This window comes from Macaca thibetana, chromosome 10 (genome assembly GCF_024542745.1).
Source record: "Macaca thibetana thibetana isolate TM-01 chromosome 10, ASM2454274v1, whole genome shotgun sequence".
Lineage (NCBI taxonomy): Eukaryota > Metazoa > Chordata > Mammalia > Primates > Cercopithecidae > Macaca > Macaca thibetana.
Genome location: NC_065587.1, coordinates 79,506,174 through 79,532,677, shown reverse-complemented (window position 1 = coordinate 79,532,677; position 26,504 = coordinate 79,506,174). Strand labels below are relative to the sequence as shown.

Sequence of the window (26,504 nt, the reverse complement as noted above, 5' to 3'; positions counted from 1 at the left end):
ACCAAAAACACGGTTTTCCTGGGCCTCTTTTATACAGTTTCAATGGGTTTCATTCGCCAGCTTTGATGGAGGCTGATAGTCTGCAAGTATTATCCTCTTCAGGAATAAAGTCTGGGAAGCACTTTCCCTGATCTCGATCTAGTGCCATTTGCAATCATAGTACCTTCTCCAGTGCACCTGGAGAAGATTAAGGAAAACACATCATTACTTGAGAATGGAGAAACAGATAAGCATTTAAGACTTGTAGTCTCAGTACCCAGAGCAGAATGTTGAACAAAAAAGAGATGGTCTATACTTACTTCTTGACTCATTTTAATAGCAATTACAATACAAACAAAATCCCAATAAAATGACCTTGATAACTCTCCCTGTGTATAACCAAGGTCAAGTCCAACTTACGTTCTTTTCTAAAAATGCTGCTTTGTCACATTGCCAAGGACAAAGGAAGGTTGAGTCCAGCTATATATCTTTTAGAATCTTGGGAATGTTTTGACAAAGAGAAATTTTTCTCATAATTACCATACAAAATGTCTGAAATCAATGCCGGCTATGCTTCTGGAGTTTGAAAACAGTGAGATGTCCTTTAATCCTAAATTTTTCCTTGTTTATTTCATTAATCTGCTTAGCAAACCCTTGTTTTTAATAGACAGTGTTAAGGCAAACCTAAGTCAGGGTCTGACAAATTGCCATCTTCCCCATCTTAATGCAGATCCAAGAACTCATTTCTACAACTGGAATACGAGATGGCCCAACTTCTCACAATATTGGTCTCCTTTGTCCATTATGCCCACCTTTCCACTCTTTTCTTACAACTCTCCCAAGTGCACCACAGGCTTACCAGACCTCATTCTGTTCTTCAGATGCATTAAGCTTTGGCCCATCTTAGGGCTCTGACGATGGCCATTCCCTCTGCCAAAATGTTGCACACTCCCATCCTTGCACAGCTTACTCCTTATCTCTGCTCAAGTGCCCATCCCTGACCATTTAACCAGAAGTGCTTTCATTGGGCCTGCCCCTTGCCCCAGTCATTCCACAACCTATTGAACTGTTTATCTTTTCTCTAAGAAAATTATCAATCTCAAAAGTTACCTTGCTGCTATAGTTACCTACTGGTTTATTTCTGTCTTCTCCTACTAACTGTAAACTTCATGAAAATAAGGCCTTATTCAACTTATTCACCACTCTATCTGAGGAACTTGCACAGACTAGGGATTCAATAAACATTTGTTAAGTGGGTGAATGAATGAATAAAGCCATGTAACAATTACATGCTCTTAGTGCCCTTTCCAGATCTGTTCACCAGTTCCATGCATCCTCAGCTGCTGTGTGGTCCATGCGCTCTGAACTCATGCCTGTGACATTCTCTGGAGGATTACTATTGAGCAACTGGAGCCACCTCACCTGCAAGGAGTTTACAATCCCCCTGAGCCATCCCATAGGCAATGAATGACTGGTGCAGGGAGGACAGCCTCTCAGTTCTCAGGTAGAACAAACTGGTGGTGCCATTCACACACCAGCACTCCTTGCAGGATCAGGCTGAAGCTACCCTTTACCCAAAATCTCATCTTTTTTATGCTTCTTCTCATTTCCTGCCCTGTTCCTCTCCTTCCCTCCCTTTCTCCTGAGAGCACTCCCTCAATAAATAACTTTTTCCCAAATCCCTGTCTCAGGCTTCTAGGGAACCCAACCTAAGACAAGCCATAAATAACAGTTCATAAAGTCAGCATTCATCCCACTGATAATTTTAGGCAGTGCCCAGTTAACATTCAATCTGTGTTATAAACAATTGCTACTGTGTATTCTTAGTACCACTGGGGACAAAAGGTGCAGCTTTTACAACAGTGATCCAGGAGTCCTTGGAGAGTCCTTGGATTAACTGACAAGGACTCATGGATTGATTTGCACACAAAGCTTTGTCTGTAAACATATATTAATAATATGTTTCAAACAAATATATGCCCATAACAACAAATGCATATGGGCGTCATGCTACTAAAATACACTTTATTATAAAACATTCAATTCAGAGTAAGGCTTGATCATTTGATATTTATCAATTTTAATACTCTTGGGTATGAAAGATTGTTTTAATGTTAAAGAGAGATTCTCATACTCTGAAAAGGGAAGGGGGTGTATTATTGATTTAGAAAATACATTTCCAAAGTAAAATAAAGAAAACACTGTGTTTAGAGAATCAACCCAAGGTCTCAGGGTCACATTCCAAGAAAAAGTTGCTTTATCTGCCTCACAATCTTTTTGTATACTCTTTCCTAAACATTTTCACTCATTTTCTTATCAACTATAATCCCATAAGTTGAAAATTTAGTCAAGCTTATGTGAAGATTAGGGGGCCAGTAACCATTCCCACTTTGATAAGAAATTGCCAAGCCATTGATTCAATAAACATGTTTTGAGAATCCACTCTGTGAAAGGTATTAAGAAAGGACAGGTTCTCCTCTTAATAAACAAGTTTTTTTCTTATCATCTGGCTAAAGTAAACTAAGATAGAACAGTAAAAGAATAAAAGGTTGGGATTGAAGAAATTATATGAGGCTGGAAACAAGCAAGTTGGAGGCACGAAACACTTTGGGTTTGGGGAAGTGAGAACCCTGTACAAGTATGAGCCAGTGGTTGGGGGTCGGGGGGAAAAGGGTACCAGGAAATGAGGGTGATGACAAAACAAAATTTGCTCTGGTCAGAAATGTTACCTATGTCATACAACAAGGAACTTTCCTGACCTAAAATGGTGCTCCAACCACTCACAACAGTGACCTTTCTGGATAGCAAAGCTGTTTTTCAGACCTACTTATTAATATATAATATACATATATATCTGGACATATCTTTCAACCTATAGAGTACTAGGTCTTTGTTCACAGGTTTGTGATGATACTATTCATTGAAAATGAGCTATGATTTGGGAAATAGGCCAGCATTTTTCCATATGAAGTAACCTCTGTATTGGCTAATAAAAACTCCCCTGTTCAACACAGCAAGGCTTTGTTACACTATACCTCATTGGTTTTAGATCCTATCTGGAGGTTGGAGGAGAAAGTTAGACATTCATTCAGGAAGGCATGTATTGATCACCTATCAGGCACCAAGATCAATGCTGTATACTGGGAACCTGAAGACATATTAATGAAACATCTCACTCTGAGAAAAATCTCAATTTGGGATCCTACAGAAGCAACAATTAATTCTGCCTAGTGGAGTAGGGAAGGCTTTGGAAGGAGCTGATTTTCTGACTGGTCCTTAAAAAATAAGGAGGTGGAAAAGGAGGTAAAGTCACCCCAGGTAGCTTCAAAAATCTGTGCAAAAATAGGAAAGTATGGCTTAATTGGGAGTAGTGAAGAGACTAGTAAAGCTGAAAAATATTGCCTGCACAACTTTTCATGCATTTAAGGATCATTGGCGTTCGGATGGGCTATTTTGTAAAGTACCTATTCAAGTCTCTGACTATTTCACTATTGAGCCATTTGCACTTTTCTTATTGATTAACAGAGCTCTCTCTATATTCAAGAAATGAATCCTTTCTCCAGATAATATATACTGCAATTATCTTCTATGTGTTGGCTTTTCTCTCTCAACGATGTCTTTTGAAAGGGGAAGGATTTTAATTTAACATAGCCAATTTATCAACATTTTCCTTTGTACTTAGCACTTTTGGGGCCTTGTTTAGGAAAATTTTTCATAACCACACTATTTATCATTCCTAAAAGCTGGATGCAACCCAAATGTCCATCAAGAGTAGAATGGGGCCAGATGCAGTGGCTCATGGCTCATGCCTGTAATCCTAACTCTTTGGGAAGCCAAGGCAGGAGGATCATTTGAGCCCTGGAGTTTGAGACCAGCCTTGGAAACATAGTAAGACACCATATCTACAAAATATTTAAAAATTAGCTGGATAGGGTGTTGCATGCCTGTATTCCCAGCTACTCAGGGGGCTGAGGTGAGTGGAATGCTTAAACCTGGGAGGTTGAGGCTGCAGTGAGCCCTGATCATGCCACTATACTCCAACCTGAGCAACAGAGCAAGGCCCTGTGTAAAAAGAAAAAAACAACAACAACAGTAAAATGGGTAAATAAATATCCCTTCAATGGAACATTATACAGCAATGAGCATGAATCAGCTCCAAGTACAGGCACGATATGGATGAAACAAACATCATGCTGACTGACACAGTAGAATACCTACTGCATGGTTCCATCTATTTAAAGTTCCAAAAGGATAAAACTCATCCATGGGGTTAGAGGTCAAGACAAGGATTACCCCTGGGGGGATACTGACTAGGAGGGACGTCAAGGGGCTTTTGGGGTGCTGGTTGTATTCTGTTTCATGATCTGGCTGCTGGTTTCATGCACATGCAAATTGTATAAGAATTCATCAACACACACATTTTTTTACACTTACGTTATACTTGTATAAAATATTTACATTTAAAAACGTAAGAAAAGACCACCTAAGGAAGAATGGTAGCCAAGTTTTGTTTCTTAACAAAAATTTCAGAATGTGAAGATCCCTATTAATAAGTTAGAGGTGTATTAGAAAGTTTTCACATTCTGGGCTTTGGAAAGACTAACTTGCTGTGAGGAGGGGCTGTGTGGATATGATGGGAGGTAAGGAGACCCATTTGGAAATGCTACAACTGTCCAAATGAGAGATGAGGAGGCCTGGTTAGGAGCAGAGCCCATGGCAACGTATAGAGATGACCTTGAGCTTTTTTTACTGAATGTTTCTTTAAAATACATGCATTGGTGTCATAAGACCAGAAGCACCTGCACAAAGTGTGGGGGGCAAAGGCCTACAAGTCTTCAACAGATGTTGAGTTTTCAAACAATGCTAGACCTTGATAAACAAACCTCTCTCCTAGATTTATTAAGTCCAAGCATTTTTGTCTGGCTCTTGTGTTAGACTGTAAGACATGAACGCTGGTACAAATCCACATATGGATTAGTGGAAAGTTATAGAACTGACATAATATTGTTTTGATACATTTTTCCTTTCCTCCTTTTCACCACCCTCCCCTGCACACTATTCAAGTACTCTTGCTGGGTGGTTTTCACTTGTCTCCTTAATTCCCTCCTCTGTCTGCACACTGGTTAGGAGAGTGATTCCTTTTCTGGGAAATGAGGAGAACTGGAAGGCAACAACTGCATAGGGAACTCAGGTAGGCAGAATGATGTAAGATGGATCATGGCCAGGCCTCCAGGCTCACACAGTGCCACAAAGTCTCCCATAGGCCCAGTGTCAGGACCACATTGGTGCCACCTCCAAGAGACAGTAGGGATGGTACAAACTCCTTGCTGTCATCAGTGTTGCTCCATTATGTTCATTGGCAAGTATTTATTGGGTATTTCTGACTGAGCCACCCACTCAATTGCATGCTTCGTGGGAAAGGGCAGGAAGGAAACATGAAATCTATCCCCACTGCTTGAAGTGAAATCATGATCAAAAGAACCAGTGTGCACCCCACTCCATTCTGCCTCAGGCCCTGCAAGAGTAGGCTCTGCCTGCCCAAGGTTTTATTTTAAAAAGGAAAAAAAAAAAAAAGTACATAAAAACTTAAACACAGTATCTCCAAGAGCAGAGCCATGAGCTGAGAAGACACAATGAATTGCATATCAAGCGGTGGGTCCTGGTTTCCTAATCTTTCCAAGGTCTCTCCTTGGACCTGATATTCTCATACCATCTTCTAGATTTTACCATGAGATGGTCTCTCATTTCCAAACTCTCTTCTATGCATTGTACCTTGCCACCTTATGAAAAGGCTGCTCATAATATGGTTCAAAACCAACTCCAAACTACCTTCCTGAGTTTGCTGCATGGCCCTCTCCTGGGAAGCTGAGATGTCAGAATAAAAGTCGCTCTGCCCAGAAAAAAGCAGGACTTCTCTACCTGCCTTTTCTGAAGGAGCACCATCTCTGCAACCCACTGTTCAGCCCCGATGGCTGCCACTTCTGCTGGACAAAAGTGCCATGGTTTTCTGACATGAGAAGATACAGTCTCACTCACCGAGTTGCGATAATTCCTGAGTCCGAATCGTGTTTACACACTGACAGTTGTAGAGTGGCTGCAACATTAATAGTCATTTAGAATCATGAGAAGGAAGGTTTCTCTCAGGCCATCTTAAGCCTGAAAAGTCCCCGGGACTAAACAGCCTCCAATTTACTCATGAAACAACATAACTCTCTTATTTCCTGGACAACGAATCTTAAAGGCCACCATTTATTTCCTGGGCATCCACTCAATCACTTCTTAGAAGCAAGCTTTGAGTGGCCATGTACCAGATCTGTCCCCACATGAGATGTAGCAAATCTATGTCTCCCTGAAGTGACTTCTTCACTGTTCCAAAGAATATGGTGAGCTATATTTTAGCCGATTACGCAGTAGTCACCTAAACTTGGAATACTATTGGCATTTTCAGTCTCAGAATGAAAATGGCACTAGAAGTTTTCCCATGTTTTCTTCCCTCCTGTTGTACATTTATTTTGAAGCCTTGCCTATGTTATCTTCTGAACTGGTGGACATCATACGTAGAAGTGTTTCTCAGACACTTCCACCAAAATTCTCCTTTTAGCATAAGAGAACATTATACTAAACCAGAGATTTGAGGGGTGAACTCAACAGTCCATCATCATTGCAATTTTTTCTCTGAAATCTCGTGTTTATCTTTAAAGTTCATGTACTATTTATTTACTCCTCTACATTATTGTGCCCTTTTAAATATAAAACTAGTATTACAAATTACATAACATCATTTTTAGTTGATGCTCAAGAAAACTGCACCCAGTTCTATTCTATAGATAATCTTGCATGGTTTTGAGAAGCAAAGGACAAATTTCATAAGATCTGTTAACAGATAGAAATAACTCATTTTAGTAAGTGTTAATTAGTATGTTAAATTGAGCATACTATTTAACTCATTTTAGTAAGTGTTAATTAGTATGTTAAATTGAGCATACTATTTAATGCTTATAAGATGTCACATATAGATTGAAGTAAAAGAAAAGAGAGAGTGGGAGAGAATGAAAGAAGGATGAGAGCTGATCCCTTGCTCCCTGGCCCCCTTTTTAGTAGAAAGAATACTCTGGGAAGATTCTGTATTGCACTCCTCCATGGAAACATCAGGATGGAATGGGACTTTGAATTTAAGTGGGTGGCTGGTTCTTCTGTACTTACAAGCCCAAACCTACACCTCCACGTAATTTTTCTTTAATTTTTTAAATGTTTATAAATTAAGGGAGTGAAAGTGCAGTGGTGTTACTTGGATATATTGCACAGCGGTGAAATCTGGACTTTTCATGTACCCATCACCTGAATAGTGTGCATTGTACCCAATAGGTGGTATTTCATGCCTCACGCTCTCACCCTCCTGCCTTTTGGAGTCTCCAGTGTCTATTATTCCACTCTGCACAGCAATGTGTACCCATTTCTTAGCTTCCACTTATAAGTGAGAACATGTGGTTTTCCAATTTCTGTTTCTGAATCATTTCACTTCAGATAATGGCCTCCAGCTCCATCCACGTTACTGAGAAACATGATTTTATTCTTTTTATGGCACTATCAGATAATTTTATCTTCATCTCTTCCTGGAACAAAATTACAGGAATCCTGCCATGGATGACCTGCTCCATGCTCCAGCCTGGCCAGTGCTTTGTAAGCATAAAATTTCGTAGCTATCATCCTAATTCATCCCCAAAGTCCTGGGGACAGTCTTTGATGAATGTGGAAGGAAGGCAGTTGTGATAACACAAAGGTGGATTTCCACATAGTCAAAAGATTTGACTATGGAATGGAATTTAGTATGGAGAGTGTCTTGGGTGTCTCGGGTGCTGGAAGACTCTAAGTCTAGTGGGTACTAAGTTTTGTAATGATCACATAGCTCATCAAAACCTACATGTGGGATTTGTATTTTACCACACGCTCAAACTAAGATAACACATGCCTATTTGACGCACAGACCTCAGTAGCACAGAGCTCACTATGGCTGACTCATATACAACATTGTCTAAGGCCTTGTTGTCATCTCAACTCCTATTGAACCCCTCCAGCCTTTTCCCCAAACAAAAACTTGAATGGAATCAAAACTATACCTACCGGTGACGTTTACCCTGACAGAAAGTCCAATTGCCATGTCTCAAAATCTCTGGAATTGTTCATTGTTCATTTCTCCTTCTTTCTTTCTTCAGTCAGGGTCTAGAAGCAGAGCCCAAAGTGAGGATTCACTTGGAAGTAATTTACTGATAAACGAGAAAGGAAAAAAAAAGAGAAGCAAACTAAGGGTGTGGTCTCAGCTGGAGCCTAATCTCAATCTGATCCCACAGGGAGCACTGGAGCATGGATTGCACCACAGAGTTGCCTCCCCTTCTTTGAGGCAAAGGGTCCTTTCGTGCCCCTGCGTCTGTCAGTCATTGGCTGCTGGCCACTCCCAGGGGCAGAGGAGTTGCATAACTTCCCAGGCAATTCCAGGCTAGGCAACTCCCATCTGGCCAAGAGCAATTCTCCAAAGAAAGGGGCAGCTGTAAACCATTAAGAGCCAATGCTAACAGCACGTGGATATGGAAACACCAGTCTGGTCAAGGGGATCTGAGTGGGTAAACAATCGCATTCCCATGCTTACTATCTTACTTCATCTCAAAAGATATTCCTTTGGGCAGCATTTGGGTGCCTAACACTTCCTTTAAACAATTCCAGTGGAGCAGAATATAATAATATACCAATCCATAGTGTTTTATTAAGAATCTACTGTGTACCAGTCACTTTTCTAAATGTATCGTGTTTACACAATAATCTATAAGGCAGCCTTGATTATTACCCATATATTACATATGAGAAAATGGAGGAACAGAGTAACTAAAAAATTAATCAAGTTAGTAAGTGGCAGAGCCATAGTTAGGACCCATTTTCTTAATACTGCATTAAACTTCCTCTTGCTTGTAGCCAAAGAGTAGCAGCAAAAGAGGGAAAAAAATAATCGCAGAGCTAAAGTGGTAAATTTCAACTCTATGAGATAACCACACCCAACTAAGTGAGGAAAAAAGCCCTTTAGAATTATGGATATAAGAGCTTGAGGACGGTTAATACTCTTGTGTGTGTATGTGAATTTCAAAAACATCTTGCAGTTTTATCCACTTGGTTGATGTTCACCATTTGAACTTTCAACATTTAAATCCCATGAAAGTGCTGTTGCATAAGATGTGACTCTATGCCAAAGGAAATAATAGCTAACACTTGTTAAGCAGTTTCTGTGTGCCAGGCACTGTTCTAAGCCATTTACATGGATTATATCATGTAATCCTCAGAACCTTGCCATGAGGCAGCCTCATTTTTAGATAAGGAAACTGAGGCACAGAGGGCATAACTAATTTGTCTAAGGGTATATAGATAGAAAGCATCAGGGCCACATTTCCAAGTGAGCAGTTGGACTTTGGAGCTTATGTTTCTACTTTCACTACACTGCTGTCAGAAGAGTCATAAATGGTTGGAGCTAGGAATCATATTGGAGAGTCCAACTTTCCCAATTGAGAGATGGGAAACTGAGGCCCAGAAAGAGTTGGTGGTTTTCACAAGGTAACACAGACCCAAGATGCTTAATTTTCCTAACAGTACTATCTATATTTTGACAAGTTTTGTTAAACAAAAAATATATAAACCAGAGACAGTGTCATTTAGTTGACTAGAATTCAGGAGTGACTTTTTAAATGTCTGAAGTCTCTTTTTTTCTTCTCTCCCAGGAAGGAATAACACCAAGATTTGCTGTTTAGGAAGGCAAGGAAGAAACATCAGCGTCCTGTCTAGCCTCAGAAAAAAACAACTTCCTGTTTTTACTAATGTTATGAATCCCTCACTCAAGTACACCTTTGTGATGTGACTTCCAAGTTGCTATTCTATTTTCTGGCTGGAATCTGCAAATTCCAATCTGGAAGTATAGCTCTTTAGGGAAAGGGAAGGAAGACCAGAACCAGTGTTTGTTAAATACCTACTAAATGTCAAATTTACTATGCATAGCTCTATATATGCTATATGAATTACCCATGAAAAAAATCACTGGCATCACAATGTGTATCAGCTAGCATTTGCTGCAGAACAAACCAACCCAAAATGTAGTGGCTTGAAACAACCATGTATTATTGCTGATGAGTGTCTGGATCAGCTAAGTGGTTCTGCTGAGCCATGCCAGGCTTAATTGATTCCAGCTGGATTCACTCATGTGCGTGAAGGTAACTACTGGATTAGCTAGGGACTGGCTGGTATAGGATGCCCTCAGCTGGGGTGGTTCATTTCTGTTCCATATTCTACAAAATGATATTCCATGCATGTTCACATGGCAGTGGTAGAAGAGAGTAAGCAGAAGCCATGAGGCCTCTGAGGCCTAGGCTCAGATTGAACACACCATCCCTTCCACTCCATTCTATTGGCCAAATAGAGTCACAAGGCCAGCCTACATTGAAGGGGCAGGGGGAGGGGAAAGCCGATTCCATCTCCTGATGGAATAAGCTACAAGGTCACATGGTCAATGGCATGAATACAGAGAGTGATAGAAAATTTGAGACTTTTCTGCAATGAACCAACCACAAATATCTTGGAATATTCCAGATCACCTAAGTTGTATGGTTTCCTCCAAAAACATGTTTCTCTTGCATATCTAGACTACCTTTGAAGATTTTTGAATTCCCTTTAGTTTCACTTACGGAAAAATTCAGGAAACATGCTGTAGGGTTTTAAGATGGCATATAGAATTTTCAATTTACCCAAGTAAGACAAATGACCATCTAAATCCAGTAAAAACCTATGTGCTTTTATTCCAAGTAACAACAGTACAGAGGAATTCTACTTCTCCTCTTTTCATCTACTACGTCACTCACTGCTTGAAAGAAGAATCAACTAGACAGGAAGCTTTCTACTCCTGCCAGTTGGGTTTGGTAAGAGACCAGCCCAACAGCTGAGGCTCTGCCTTAAGGGAAGCCCTGTGGCCTCTACCAAAATGGAAGCACACATTGCCCTGGTGTTTTGTTTTGCAAATAAAAAATAAAAACATGTTATTAAAAGGCAACCCTCTAAATCAGAGATCACGGATAGTTTTTATCCTATATGCCAACTCCAATTGGTTAACAGAAGCTTCCAGGGATGTTATGTTCGAAACATTAGACTTCAGGCAATTCTAACAAAATTAGTATAGCACAAGAATTTTCCAGCAGTAAAATATGGTCACACAGTGATTCCCACCATTAGATTAAATTTACAGGGTAAACTGATTCTCTTCTCCTGGGTCTCTTTCCCATTGTTTCTTGCCCTCTACTTCTACCTGGGCTGTTTTTGAGAAAGGCAAGTAGAGCAGGGTTTTAATCTGCTGTTGGGTTTTATCATAGGCTCTGGAAGATAGACACAACGTGACGTTTTTGGCCGTTTCAAGTGTGTAGATGGTAAAGATCATGGAAGAACAAAGGCAGATCTACGATAAGGACAATTTATTCCAAAGGTCAATATATTGGTTCAGACTAAATCTAACCTCAGGAGGAATTATCTAAAACCCAGAAATAATTCAAGAGTATCACAACAGAGCGCACACCCTTTGTGCTCACTCTAAGCCTACCTTGACATGTGTCTCAAGATAACATCATCTATCTACTGAGTTGAGAGGAGCCTGAAGCTAGATCCGGATGGTCAGGCTCTGCTTTAACTTAAGGAGAAACATCTCAGACCCAGAACAAGGCTTATCTACGATGCCGCAATGCACAAGGTATAGTGAAAATAACACAAAACACAAGGGTTCAGATTCTGCCTTTGCAAGTTTTAACATTTCTCCCAGAGTCTCAGAAGAGATGTGATACAACCATCTCAGAGTTTATGGTGAGAATAAAATGGGCAAATATGTAAAGCACCCAGACTAATAACTGGATCATATAGTTATATAGATCATATAGCTCATATAGATCATATAGCTCCCTAACTATAGCTATTATTATTAATTGCAAGGCAATAATAATAATTTATATATAATAATTATATACATTATATATAATAAATACGTGTAATATATAATAATATAAATAATAATATAGCCATAGCAATAGCAAAAGCAAAGCAAATCAATTAAGTTTCTATTATGTGCTAGGAACTGGGTTCCACGCTCTATTAGAGAAAACCAAAATATAAAGACTGTTGTTTATCTTTGGGAAATAGAGTCTGTTTGGAGACCAGGTGAGTATATATAAAATGAGTAAGAGCTGGAGAACAATATATGAAATACTCAACTAGACTCTGAGGACACTGAGACTCTAGGATCATTGCTTCTACCTCTTGTCAAAACAACAAATTAGTTTCTCAAACTCATTGACATTTCTGTTTTCTTAGGACAGTTATTTGAAGTGACTCAATGATCCAAACCTGTTTCATCTGATCTTTCAATATTTTTATTTGTACTTTGAGGGTCGCCAAATCATTGTGTCCTGACAGATAAAACAAATGGGCCATCCTCAGCTAAAGAGAATGAGGCCACCACTCATCACCCTGTACCCCATCTTGTACTTTACACATCATCATCACCCTGCAGCTAGTGTATCATGGGCCCTCAATGAGGTAGAATGAAAATGACAACAGGCCAAGGCCTGATGCTTTCAAAATTTTCCGCTAGATGCCAATGCTTTTGAAATATCATCCTTTCTTTCCATTACTCAGATGTCATTATGCAGGCAAAGCATGTTCTTAGTTGCCCATAGTAGGCTAGAGGCAGGATACATTGTTCAACAGTAATTCATGTCCTATTAAATGTGAAAATTGGACTCACGTGATTCAGTCACTGCCTCACCCAGTTGCAAGGTGGAAAATGTATCTAAGCTAGCACCTTTGTGAACCATGGCAGGGAGGTGATCCCTGAGCCCCATCAAAAATCAGGAAACAATGACTGAAACATGAAGATGAAGGCCTTTGTCAGCTCATAAAGCAGAAGTGATTGCAATTAATTGCTGATAAAATATGAAGGAGTCTCTTGTTGCTAGAGATCAGGTGCCAAGACATAGTACAGCTCTTTCCTGAGAGCTTGGGAAAGACATGTCTCTGAACTGTGCTTGTGAGAAGGCCGATGAGTTGATCTGTGTTGTGGGTGTTTGAGGAGGAACAATACCAAGAGCCATAGAGGATGGAGAGAAATCCCAAAAGGTAGGCTCCCTCCCCAGGTTGACATGAACCACCCTGGCTAACATGGCTCTTCTAGCAGAAGGCTGCCTTTGAATGATTTCCCCATCCAAATCACGACAGGAACGTTGACGGTGAAAGAGCAAATCCCACAGGTGAGGTTGTCACAAGGCGGGGGAATAGGAGTAAACATTCACAACAAGCCTTTGGAATATAAGTTTTTGGAATATATTTTAGATGTTACTCATTCTAAGACAATATTTGATTAATCCAAATATACACAAAAAGGTAAAAAACAGGTAGTAGTAAATGCATTTCTAGAAAAGGTGTTCAAAGGGTCTTTGAAGTCTAAAATATATGATCCCTAACAGTTCAGCCTCAGGTTCAGGATGTGTATGTTTGTATATTCAGGGTGGGAGGGTCACTTACAGACATGATTTTTCTTCAGTACATCGAACTTCACAGTGGTTTAGAAAGTGATAAGAAATATACAAAGAATCAATATATACTAAGAAAATAACAATTTAAAATAAAGTTTAGAAATCAGATCACCTCACGCCTGTAATCCCAGCACTTTGAGAGGCCGAGGCGGGCAGATCACGAGGTCAGGAGATCGAGAACATCCTGGCGAACACGGTGAAACCCTGTCTCTACTAAAAATACAAAAAAATTAGCCAGGTGTAGTGGCAGGCGCCTGTAGTCCCAGCCACTGGGGAGGCTGAGGCAGGAGAATGGCGTGAACCTGGGAGGCGGAGCTTGCAGTGAACCGAGATTGCGCCACTGCACTCTAGCCTGAGCGACAGAGCAAGACTCCGTCTCAGAAAAAAAAAAAAAGGGGAAATCATATCATATCAGATCTAATTTCATATTTCCTAAATGACTCAGGCAGTGGTTTCCTAAAATAGGTCATGGACTGAATACATTGAAATTATCAGGGTGTCATCAAAATACTAATTCCCAGGCCTCCATCTACATTAACTAAGTGGGAGCTCTAGGAAAGAGGTTCAGAAGCTTACGGTTAGTTGCAGGGGCAGTGGCTCACTCCTGTAATGCCAGCACTTTGGGAGGCCAAGGCAGGAGGATTGCTTGAAGCCAGGAGTTCAAGACCAGCCTAGGCAACATAGCAAGACCCAGTCTCTACAAAAATGAAATGAAATAAAATAAAATAAAATAAACTAGCTGAGCATGGTGGTACATGCTTATAGCCCCTAGCTTCTAGGGAGGCTGAGGTGGGAGGATTGCTTGAGTTCAGGAGTTCGAGGCTACAGTGAGTTGTAATCATAACACTGCACCCTAGGCGACAAAGTGACACCCTGTCTCCTAAAAAAAACAAAACAAAACAAAACAAAAAAAAAAAAAAAACCCCAAAGTGATTCTGACACAAAGCTTCATGTGTAAGTGACAGTTTTCAGTCTTACAGCAATTAAATTCATAATTATGCCTTCAGTAGGAAAGAGCACAGGATGTGAGTCAGGGGAACTGGGCCCAGTTCAGCCTCTGCCTCTGAGACGCACTTATCCTACACTCCTGGTCTTTTAAGTGCAGTCTATGGACCAGCAGCATCAGCATCTCCAGGGAGCTTGTTAGAAATGCAGATTCTCACCCCTGCCCCTCACCTACTAAATCAGGGTCTCCAACTTAACAAGCTCTCCCTGTGGTTCCTGGGCACACTGAAGTCTGAGAAGAACTGTCTAGACCAAGTCTTTCAACCTCTCAGAGTTTCATTTACAAACAGATGGACTTGAAGCATATCTAAATCCTCCTCCCAGACCTACTGGTGCATGCTGACATCAGAGTGAGGACACAGAGGGAACACAATAGAAAGTTCTGGATAGGATGCCAGAAAAAAGAGTGTGAGATTAGGTACACACACACACAGTTTTATAGAAACCATTTGTCTAGGAAAAATCCAAGTCCCAAGACATACACACCCTCTTATGAGATCCTGAGATTCTGCTCAAGCAGGAGCAGTCCCTTGCTGGGGATGGGAAACTGAGGAAGTGAGAAAGGTTGTGGACAACCCGACGCCCCAGGGCAAGTCCAAGGGAGAGGACAAACTGCAATCCAGGTGTCTGCGCGCCCAGCCCTGGACCACCCTGTCTTGTTATCTCAGCTGCATCAGGAAAAATTAAGAAAATAAGAACAGGACATCATAACAAAGAAAGCAGGTGTTTATAGGGGGCGATATATGGACATCGCTCCTCAGTCCCATCCTAGAGCCTTATCAGTCTTTGGATTATTATTTCAACCTTATTAAAATTAGCATCATTAAAATTGAGCATTAGGGCCCCCATAGTCTGACAACCATTCTAGCCCTCCCTCCATCTCTTGGCCTGTATAGTTTCACTTTGGAGGAACCAGTGTCAAATAAATACATCCTGCTAGTTTCCAAGAGTCAGATTTCATGAGTCCTGACTGTCACCTTTGCTTTCAAGATTCTAGAGCTCAGTTTCCCATTGTTTACCGTTCTGTGGGCTCTGTAGGTAAGTTAATGTGTGTCCTTATTATGAAATTCACATGACAGGAACTCAGACATTTACACATGGGGTGATATACCAATGCGGGTTCACTTACCCTTTCTAATTGCATAAGAAATTTATGAACATTAATAACATTCAACCCCATAGAAATATACAACATAAGAGATGACATTCCCTTTCCACACAGGTCCCCATTATGCTGTTACCACTAACAGCGCAGCACCAATGTGCCACTCTTTTTAAATTTTTTGTGCAAGACTTTTTTAAAAATGAGCATACCACACATAATATTGTGCAAATTCTTTTCGTTACTGTGTATCTCATGGCCATCTTTTTAAGTCAAGTTATAATGCTCTCTCTTCTTCCTCGTGTCTACATGGCATTTCAACATTTCCCCAAACATGAACCTATCCATGGACCCTTGGATTATTTCCAATTTTTCTCTATTACAAACTACGCTGCACATTTGAACATGTAACACCAGGAGTGCCCACAGGAAGTGGCAAGCTCTTTGGTATATTATGTTTGCAGATTGCTGATTTGTCTCCTGGTGCACCTTTCGGTCTTCAGCTGGAATAATGGTGGTGATGGAAGTTCGGATTTATTGGAGATATGAAGGATTTGAAATTATGACCCTTATTGTCTGAAAACCTTGCATGCACTCTGCAGGAGTCCATCTTTGCTACAGAGATCCCTTGCCCATACCACACACCCCTATCCCACACAGCCTCACCACTCATCCCATGGAGCCAGTTCCTTTATCCAACAAGTCTTCAGGTACCAGCAAGACAGACCTAGTCACTGCTCTGAAGGAGTCTATAGTCTAGAAAGGATGTTAGAGAAATAAACAGAAGAATAAGAATTTCAGATGGAGATACATGGTACGGAGAAAATATTACCAGGTCCTGAGATGAACGATGACTAGAAAGGGTAAGGGAGGTAAATTTTCAAAATCTTTTTTCACAGATAAAAATCACTTGGTTAAAAATTCTAAAAGTGTTAACAATAAGTATAAAACCTTATGAAAGTCAATATCCTGCCCTTGGGCCCTAAGAATCTAGTTACCCTACCCTCTGAAAACCCTGACAACCAATGTTTCTTACGTAATCTTTGGAGATAATTTATATGCATGTGTGTGAGAGAGAAAATGTGTGGGCAAATGTATAAATATATGTATACATATCTTTTCCTATATTTTTACACAAATGGTAGTTTCCATCTTACCTACTACTCTATCTTGCTTTTTCCACTTAATATATTTCAAATATTATTTCATTTCAATGTAATAAATGAATCATTTTATATTCTTTTTTATAATTACATGGTATTTCACTGTGAAGATATCCTACAATTATATAGCCAGTCCTTTATTGAGAGACATTTACTGCATCATTCTTTTGCCAATCAATAGAACAATAAATATCTTGAATATATGTCAAATCATGTTTATGTAAGTGTATCTGTAGAAAAAGAAAACATGGATTCAGCAGGTCAAAAAGGATCTGTAATTTTGATAGATATTGCCAACTTGTATGGCAACAGGTAAGGACATTTTTTCTATAGAGGGCATGAAAGTAAATATTTTCAACTTTGCAGGATATAGAGTCTCTATCACAACTACTCAAACCTGCCATTGGAGCACAAAAGCAGCCATAGACACAAATAAAGGAATGAACATGATTTTGTTCCAATAAAACTTAAGTCATGAAATTTGAATTTTACATAATTTTCATGTGTCACAAAATGTTTTATTTTATTGATATATACTTACAGTATACAACATGATTGTTTTGATACACATATGTATAGTGAAATGATTAACATGTTCAAACAAATTAACCTATGCATCGCCTTCCATACCTACCTTGTGTGTGTGTGTGTGTGTGTGTGTGTGTGTGTGTGTGTAATCAGAGCATCTAAAATCTACTCTTACCAAATGTTCAATATACAATACAATACAATATTATCTTGATTTTTTTCAACTACTTAAAAATGGTTCTTAGGTCTTGGGCAGTACAAAAGCAAGCAGCAGGCTGGATTGAGCTCACAAGTCATCGTTTGCTAACTTCTGCCATTTACCTCCCCACCATTTGTATTTGAAAGCCTGTTTGTGCCAATACTGTGGCCAACACCAGGCATTATCAAACTTTTGAATCTTTGCCAATTTGACAGGTGAAATTGTATCTCAGTTATGCTTTACTTTGCATTTCTCTTTGTAAAGCAATGTAAATGATCTTTCTTTGTGAACTTCCTTTTGTATAAACATGACTATTCTATTCTTTTTCTGCTATTTGTTTGATACTAGTCTTTTTCTTATCAGTTTGTGTGCCTCCTTAAAGAGTAGAGAAATTCGCACTTTGACAGAATTGCAAATATTTTTCCTGGCTTGTCATTTATCTTTGAACTTTGATGTTGGTGTTTTTGCCAGGTGCAAATACTTTATTTTTAATCAATCTTTCATTTTATGACTTATGGCCTTTCCCTCCTCTACAATTATAAAATAATTTTTGCATGTTTTTGTATTTTCAGTATTTCCTTTTTTACATTAAATATTTTCTTCATTTGGAACTTATACTGTAGGGTGTGATGTATTACTTAGTTGTCCTCATTCCCCGAATAATCTTTCTTTACTGATTTTAGATGTAAACTTTGCCTTATATTAAACTATTATATGTATTTAGGTCTATTTCTAAACTTTCAATTCTGTTCCAATGATGTCTTTTTATTCTTATGCCTGTACCATGCTGTCTTAATGAATTTTTATAAGATTTAATAATAGACAGGATAGTTACTCCTTGCTACCCTTCTTTTTCAGAATGTTACTAATTATTCTTGATTATATACCTCTCTACATAAACTTAGAATCAGTCTGATTTTTTCAAGTTATCTTTTATGTCTTCATGTCTTCCCCCCAAATTGTTCATCCATGTCAAAATATTTTTACAAAACAATAGTTTATGACCTTACATGTAGTAAAAGTGTCAGATTACAAAGGGAAAGTGGAAATTACCCAAGGAAAAATGCTAGTCTGAAACACCTAGACATGAACCCTCATCAAGGAAAGATGATATAAATAATCTAATCCACACTAATTCTTAAAATACAAATTGTTCTTCTCCATTTACTGAAAAAGAGAAATTGGCACTTATAGCACTTAACATAAAAGAATTTCCTAATAGTAAGAGGATAGGTGGCTGGGTGAATGGCCAGATGAGTGGGTGAGTGAGTGGGTGGATAGATGGATGGATGGATGGATGGATGGATGGATGGATGGATGGATGGATGAATAAATACCAGATTACTTAGGGAGCTTGAATCTCTGCATGTCTTTTGTCCATTCCTCACATAGAATCAATCATTAATTCAATTCATCAACTTCAGGATTCCACTAAGGCATATGGAAAAACAAAATATCAGTTGGTTTTCCTTCTTAATTTATTTTCTTTATTAACAGAACAAAACCCAAAGCAAATCTTTAAAACTAAGATTTATTAAGGAAGAATGAATGCTATTCTCCAGCGCTTTCTCTACTGTGGTTTCGCCTTAATTGATCTTTCTCCCACTGGACCATAATCCAACTGGCATAAAGTGTTGCTGCGGATGGAGAGAAAAAGTAAAAAACTTTATTTAAACCACTGATTAATTTTATATTTCCTAGCTGGCCTGTGCCATGTGTCATGGAGGGCAATGGAAGGGGTGTGTGTGGTGGGGATGGAAGTGGGTGGATATTTTGTTTGCTGAATTTTAACAAGACCATTTTGGTTTCCCCATGAAAACTGAAACATGAGCCCAGTTCACTGACATATAGTCTCCACTGGAAACCCAGAGCCCAACACAGAATCATTGCTCCAGCTTCTTCAAATTCGAGCCATTATCATATTTGTTAATCTCCCTTGCAGCTGTGTTGGAAACTCCTCGGACTAAAAGTAAATCAGCTCAGGTGGAGTTCTATTATAACCAGAACTCTCCCTGATGCTTCCATTTGCAACCCAAACTCTATAGTCATCCTTCCAGAGTTTGCTCTGCCTCAGAGCAGACCATAGTAATGAATGGTAAGAAATAGAAGAGGTGAACTTGGCCAAGAAAACCATTTTTCATTGTTCCAGATGACTTGTCCTTCATTAGAGGGTCTGAAGCACATACTCTAACTTCCACCCTAAAGATGTGGACATATTAAGACCAGGATTCTTTACTAAAAACACTTGCAACTTCTCCCTTAGGACATTTTTTCTGGAACAAAAGTGTTAGGAAGTTAATGCCCTCAAAAGCAGCCCCCACCCAATGAGTGATGGCAATTGGTGGATAAATACCCCAACTTCCTCACCTCCCAGATGAGTTCACTCTGAGGCACATTTTATACACTGATTGCTAGAGTTCACCACTGGGATTTTGCTCCATTTGTCCACGTTGATATCTGAATAGCACTTCCCTGACTGCCTTCCTTTACCTCCCTGTCTCACTTTCCTGCCCCTCTGCTAAAGTTTCCTAGAATGATCTCCCTAGCAAACTACTTGCTCTGGACTCTTTCCATCTGTGTCTGCTTCTGGGGAAAACTCAACTAAGACAGGCTCTGTAATCCAGTACAGGGCTCTGAATACAGATTACTCTTTTTAAATTACAATACTCAAATAGTCCACACAGAAAAATTGGGTGTGGGTTTGTAATGGAGTTGAGAAGTGAATGCATGATATGAGGGCAGATAACTCTTGTCTGCCCCTTCTGACCCTGTTCTCTCCCATTTTATTGCTCACTCATCATTTGCCCAAAGCCTCCAATCCAATCAGGCTGCTCTGTTTTTGAAGTCTCAGACACGTATATGTATTCTCACCTCCGTGCTTTTGTGCATGCCGTTCTCCACATCTGAAAGCCCTGCTACTCCTCTTCAACCTGTCCAGATAGTACCAATCCTTGAAGATCTGTCTCAAGCTTTGCCTCCTCCAAGATGTCTCTTGTGTCATCACTAAGAGAATCACAGCATAGGTAGCCTGTTATTCACAACTCACCACTTAATCATAGGCTTTTGTATAGCTTCTAACTACTGCATATGTGATTGTTCTTGTCTCCCTAATTAAAATGGACTTTCCTTGGGAATAATGATGACATTTTGTACCTCTCTACTCCTCTCAGGGCCTAAAATAGTCTGATAAGCACAATTACTTGTCAATGTATGATTTATGCTTTTAAGTAATAAAACAACATGTATGTGTATGCCCAATAGTAACGAATCATTTTTAATGATCTTCAGAAAGGCCTCTTTCCTCTTATGCAAACTGCCTGGCAGACAGTTATCAGAGCATCCTTCTTGGTGATCCTTTCCAGAAGTTCACAAAAGACAACAGGCCACAGCAACACCTCGGTTTATACACACAACTTCCCTGCACTGCTTTAAAGGCATAATAAAAGATAATGCTTCTCGCTCATAAATAAAAAGTGCTTAAATGTAATTTTGACAAAATGTGTCCCAGGGGTGATTGAAGTCTTTTCCTCTCTGTTGTGATTGTAACTGTTATAAATAGACAACCATAAAAGATTCAAAAGGGGAAACCTTTTAAAGGCTTACTCCAGGGCTTGATACCCTCCCCACTTTATTTTTCTTAGCCCTAATGCTGAAGGAAAACAAACACTTATCAACGTAGTAATGGTGTTTATTTCCCATCTGCCTTGGAAGGGTGGCAATGTGCCAAGCCCTAAGACCGTTCACCACAGCGCCAAGTGAGCTGAAGGCAGCCCCTCCATTCACTGTACCCACGGCTTCCACTTTGGGGGCCATGGAAAGGTTCAGGATCTTGAATTTATTTTTCCCACCTGTTTCACACTCTGTACCTTTGCCACACCTAAGCCGATTTTCCCAGGCCTGGTGTAGATCACATCACTTCCATTCTGCTTACAAAGTCACAGCCACCTTCATGCCCCTCTAGAAACAGCCCCATTGAAGTCAGTCGAGGAAACTCGGAAAGGCTCTTTGTTCTTGCTTTGCCTAGAGTCTGATTCCCAACTGCTCATGCCAGAGGTGCCCTAGCAGGGAACAGGAAAGCTGTCAGCCATGAGATGGAGTCACACCCACCTCCTCACCTGTACCACAACATCTCCCCCATGCTGCACCAGCAATGCCTTGGGAGCTGGGAAGAGCACCACTAGTGTTCCACCGCAAAGCTTTTCATCTTCCGGCAAGTCATCCCTCACCAAAGCAAAGTTCAATCGTCCTATTCAGGTGGGAGGTCCCTGAAAGATCCCAAGAGAAGAAGTGAGCATTTCCTGCTGTTTTTCTGTCTCTTTTCCAAGCAGCAAAGCATACAGAGGAAGTAGCTCGACTTTCTCCTCTCCTTTCTCCTAGTCTTAGCATTTTTGGCACTGACATGGGAGCCTACACCCAAAGCAATCATGTCTACAGCAAGATTATACTTCTGTAGTGATATAATTCTTAATGGCACCTCAGTGTATCAGCTGTTCCAGTGCGTCTTATAATCCACTGCATCTGAAACCTCCCAAGTTCTTGACAATGGTCTTCCTCATGATGACTCTAAAAGACAAGCAGTAATTAGGTAACAGAATCTAATATCCTTTTAGACAAAGTTCAACTCATTTGTAAGGGGCTTTCAGTGATTGGGCTGAACATGCAGCCCATCTCTGTTTTTGCTAAAAATCCTCTCAACACACGAGAGTCATAAAAGGATATGGCTGAGAAAGTTTTAGTTGCAATCGTTCATTTCATTTGTTTAGAGCTGCTTTTTTTTTTTCCAAATCCATTATTTTAGTTGATTTTCAGATGAACAGGCAAGATGACTTAGCAGTTAGGAATGCTGGTTCCAGATGCCCGAGCTTGAATCCTGGCTCAAAGCCTTACTGGCTTTATGACATTGATCAAGTCACCTACCTCCCACTCCATGTGTCTACTTTCTTATCTATAAAATGTGAATAGCTCATAGAGTTGAATTTTTTAAAGCATATATGTATGTATACATTATATATATATAAAGAGAGAGAGAGAACACATACATTTGGAACTATGCCTGGAACACAGCAAGTGCTAAATAATTATTCTAGTTAAGAGCCAAGAAAATAAAAGGTTAGCAGATTCCATGCCTGGCCTAAGCAATTCCTTCAGTGAGGAGGTCAGATATTGCCTTAGCTTGGGCTGCCTCAAAAGCAGACTCTGAGAGCAGCATTTGGGTACAAGTAACTTATATGGGAGCTGAAACTCCAGTAGAGGTAGGGAAGGAAAGGAGGCCATTAAGCTGTGTTTATGAGCAGTTTACTTCTGCAGGAAACTGGGCACAATCTTACCTGGCACCCCTTGAAGTGACTGTGCAGAACATACCATGTACCACAGAACTTTCCCTATGAGGCTGAAGGGAGCTGGGGAATGTATCACCAACTCTATCCCCCATTGTTGAGAGGTATCTCTGGGACTGGAACTTTGCTACAGTGTCTTCCAGACTGCTCCATGCATAGGTGAAGCATCCTCAGGGTATCATATGCATTCAGGCTTAAGGACGCAGAAAGCCATCAGCACATACTTGGTCTATCTGCAAGTGACTTCCTGGTATGGCCAAAGGAATACAAGCAGGACAATGACAACAGTGAATACAGGAGTGCAATGCAAGTCTTAAAGTTCCTTGACCATCTTGTGCATTCAGACAGAACCAAAGCCAAAGGAACCCACCCAGGGAGGACCTATCCTAAATTAATTTCTGGAAAAGGATACTGTACCATCTTTCCTGGTAACTCATTCCAAGCTTATCAGACTTTATGACATCTCTATATACCTCAAAATCCCTTGAGATCTTTTCTTCTACATTAATTTCCAACAGAGAGAAAGAGTAAATCTGACAATATATTTTCATTAATAAAATAAAAAGTTTAAAAAAGGACATGACATGGCTTTAGACCCTGCTAGGTATACAGAAAAGAATGTTCTCTGAGCTTAAATGTTAAACTCTAAAAATGTAAAAACCTATTTGAAAATGCCTACCTTCAAATATGTTGACCCCTCTGTACAGGAGTCACTCTAGACATATGCTTCCAGAGTTGTAGTTTTGGAAAAACTAAAGTTTGCACAACTATCTTCAAGTTGACAAGTTTACACTTCAAAGACAGAATGCGCACCTGAGCCCTTGAAGGCAAAAACCAAACAAAAGTCCTTAACTTTTATTAAATACCTTCTCTCTGCTCTTTCCCATTCCTCCAGAGACAGCTTTCATTTTACCTTATCATCTTTCTATCCAAAGGCAAAAAAAAATTCCAAAATCAATTCATAAAGGCAAGAACTTGTATCCACCATCCATTTCTAAATAAAGAAGGAAGGAATACCAAAGCAAAACAACCACACCTATTATAACTGCTTTCTTTGACTTCTAGCCAAATCTTCTTAATATGGACAAGATACAGTAAGTGACAAGGAGATCGTAGAGTCTGGCTTTTATTTAGAATGTTGGTTAAGCCCATTTGCAAGTAAGCATCTTTACATCTTTTCATGTGGAGGGCTTATTTTCTCTATATTTGGGCAGAGCCCACTGAAGTAACCAAAAACCACTACCTCTGATGAGGAGCTGTAATGTAGAACAGAGAAAGTCTTAGTTGAGGTAACCGAGGCCAGAGATCCACAATGAAACTGTACTGTATTATTTCATTTTTCAAACTTACACATTCTCCTACACCCCTTTCTTTGGGTATGATTTATGTTCAGTTGATTTTGTTACAGGTCTGGAATGTTTACACAAAGGCTTAATAGACATTTACTTTGGAAGTTACATTGTGAGATAGAATCAAGGAATTGGCCCATTGCCGGAGTCAGAATGAGAGGCCACCTGGAAGTTAATGATCACTTTGCAAAGACCAGAGGCCTGTAACAGAAGGTTCTAGAAAAGTAGAGACTTCATGTAATAACACATTATGCTCACACATCCATCTTCAGAATGACTGAAGAGAAACTCATGTTTCATAGAGACATCCACCGATAGAGACATCCAGGACACAATTATTCAATACCTTCATACTTTAATGTCATATTTTGTGCTCTAATTTATAGTTTATATATGCTTTTATATAACATTTAAAATAATGCTATCCAAAATGATTCCTGTAACCCCATTTATCAGATAATCTGCTTTACATGTTTCATTCATGCTGAATTTACCCTTGAGGCAAATATAAAAGAATTACAACTTTCACTTTACAGATGAGGAAACTGAGACTTAGAAAGGATCAGCAACCTACTTGCTCAAGATTACATCATGCATAAGTGGCAAAAACCACAGTCCCTTCAGTAATTTCGCCACTATTCTACAGTTGTTTTGTTTAAGCTATTCGCTTTTTCTATGATTCAACGGAACCCACAAATACTTATCAAGAAGCATTAACATCACTGGGCTGAGCATAGTGGAGGATAAAAATAAATGTAATCTCCTTCAGATTATAACCTAATTTGGGAGAAAGGCCTATTTCTTGAAGTGGCTTGTTTTTATATTCAGAGATTTCTTTCTAAGAAATTATCTGTAATACACAGGGCATTGACAACTAAACAAGTCAATATATGTTACATCCTTCCATATGGCATAGTATGAAAAAGAACGCTTTAAACAAAGTGCTCAAAGGAATTCTTTTTTTAATTTTAGTTTTTTCTTTAAGTTCTGTTGCAGGATGTGCAGGTTTGTTACATGGGTAAACATGTGCCATGGTGGTTTGTTGCACTTATCAACCCATCACTTAGGTATTAAGCCCAGCATGCACTCGCTGTTTTTCCTAATGCTCTCCCTCCCCCCACCCCACCTCTCAACAGGCCCCAGTGTATGTTGTTCCCCTCCCTGTGTCCATGTGTTCTCATTGTTCAGCTCCCACTTATAAGTGAGAACATGCAGTGTTTGATTTTCTGTTCCTGCGTTAGTTTACTGAGACTAATGACTTCCAAATCCATCCATGTCCCTGCAAAGGACATGATCTTGTTTCAAAGGAATCCTTCATAATAAAATGATATTTGACAGACATCTGAAGAAGGTAAAAGAGCAGGCTATGCACATATCTGGAGAAACACCAGTTCAGAAAGAGCAAACAGAAAGAATAAATTTCCCGAGGTAGAAATATGTTTGACTTCTTCGCAAACAGCAAGGAGACCAATTTGGCTACAGCAAGACTAGGAAGAGATGGCATAGAGGAGAGATGAAGGAGGCCTGGTCATGTTGGACCTTATGTGCCATAGGAAGGGATTTGACTTTGACTCTAAGTAAGATGAGATGCCCTTGGAGGATTCTGAGTAGATAAGTGACATGGTCTGGCTTTTGTTTTAAAAGGAATCATTCTGGCTTCTTTGTGAAAGAGTATAGAGGGACAAAGGCTGAAACAGAAATACCAGGCTTGAGAGATGGTGATGGACATGGTGAGACATGGTTGGATTCAAGATGCATTTTGAAGATAGTTTTCATGGGATTTTGTGGTGAATGGAATGTTAGGTGGGAGAGACAGAGAGGAGTCAATGATTGCTCCAGGTTTTTTCAGCTTGAGCACCTAGAAGGATGGAGTTGCCACAACTGAGATGGACAAGACAAGGGGTGGAACAGATTATAAAGTTTTAATCAGAAGGTCACTTTCTGTCTCATGAAGTTTGAGATACCCATTACACGCCTAAGTAGGGGTATTGAAAAGACATTTAAATGTATAAATATGGAGTTTAAATGAGAGATCTGAGATGGAGATATAAATTTAGGCAACATAAGATATTTAAAGCCATGAGACTGAATGAGATCATCCAAAACATGAGTGAGAGTGAAGAGGGTCAAGATCTGAACTGAGGGTGGGACAGCTCAACTTTTAAAGGTTGAGGAGGTCAGGAGAAACCAACAGAGAACAACAAGAAAGGAAAGTCAGTGAAATAGGAAGAGAGTAAAGAGAAAA

The 26,504-nt window shown here is 39.7% G+C and overlaps 1 long non-coding RNA gene across 1 annotated transcript in view; it reads right to left on the bottom strand.

Annotated features, from left to right (window-relative positions):
- Positions 1 to 8,240, bottom strand: part of LOC126929053 (uncharacterized) — a 36,895-nt gene extending 28,655 nt beyond the window's left edge. The window contains exon 1 of the long non-coding RNA XR_007717047.1: positions 8,101 to 8,240. This is a non-coding gene — a long non-coding RNA (uncharacterized LOC126929053). The remainder of the gene's footprint in view (positions 1 to 8,100) is intronic.
- Positions 8,241 to 26,504: the final 18,264 nt, after the last annotated feature.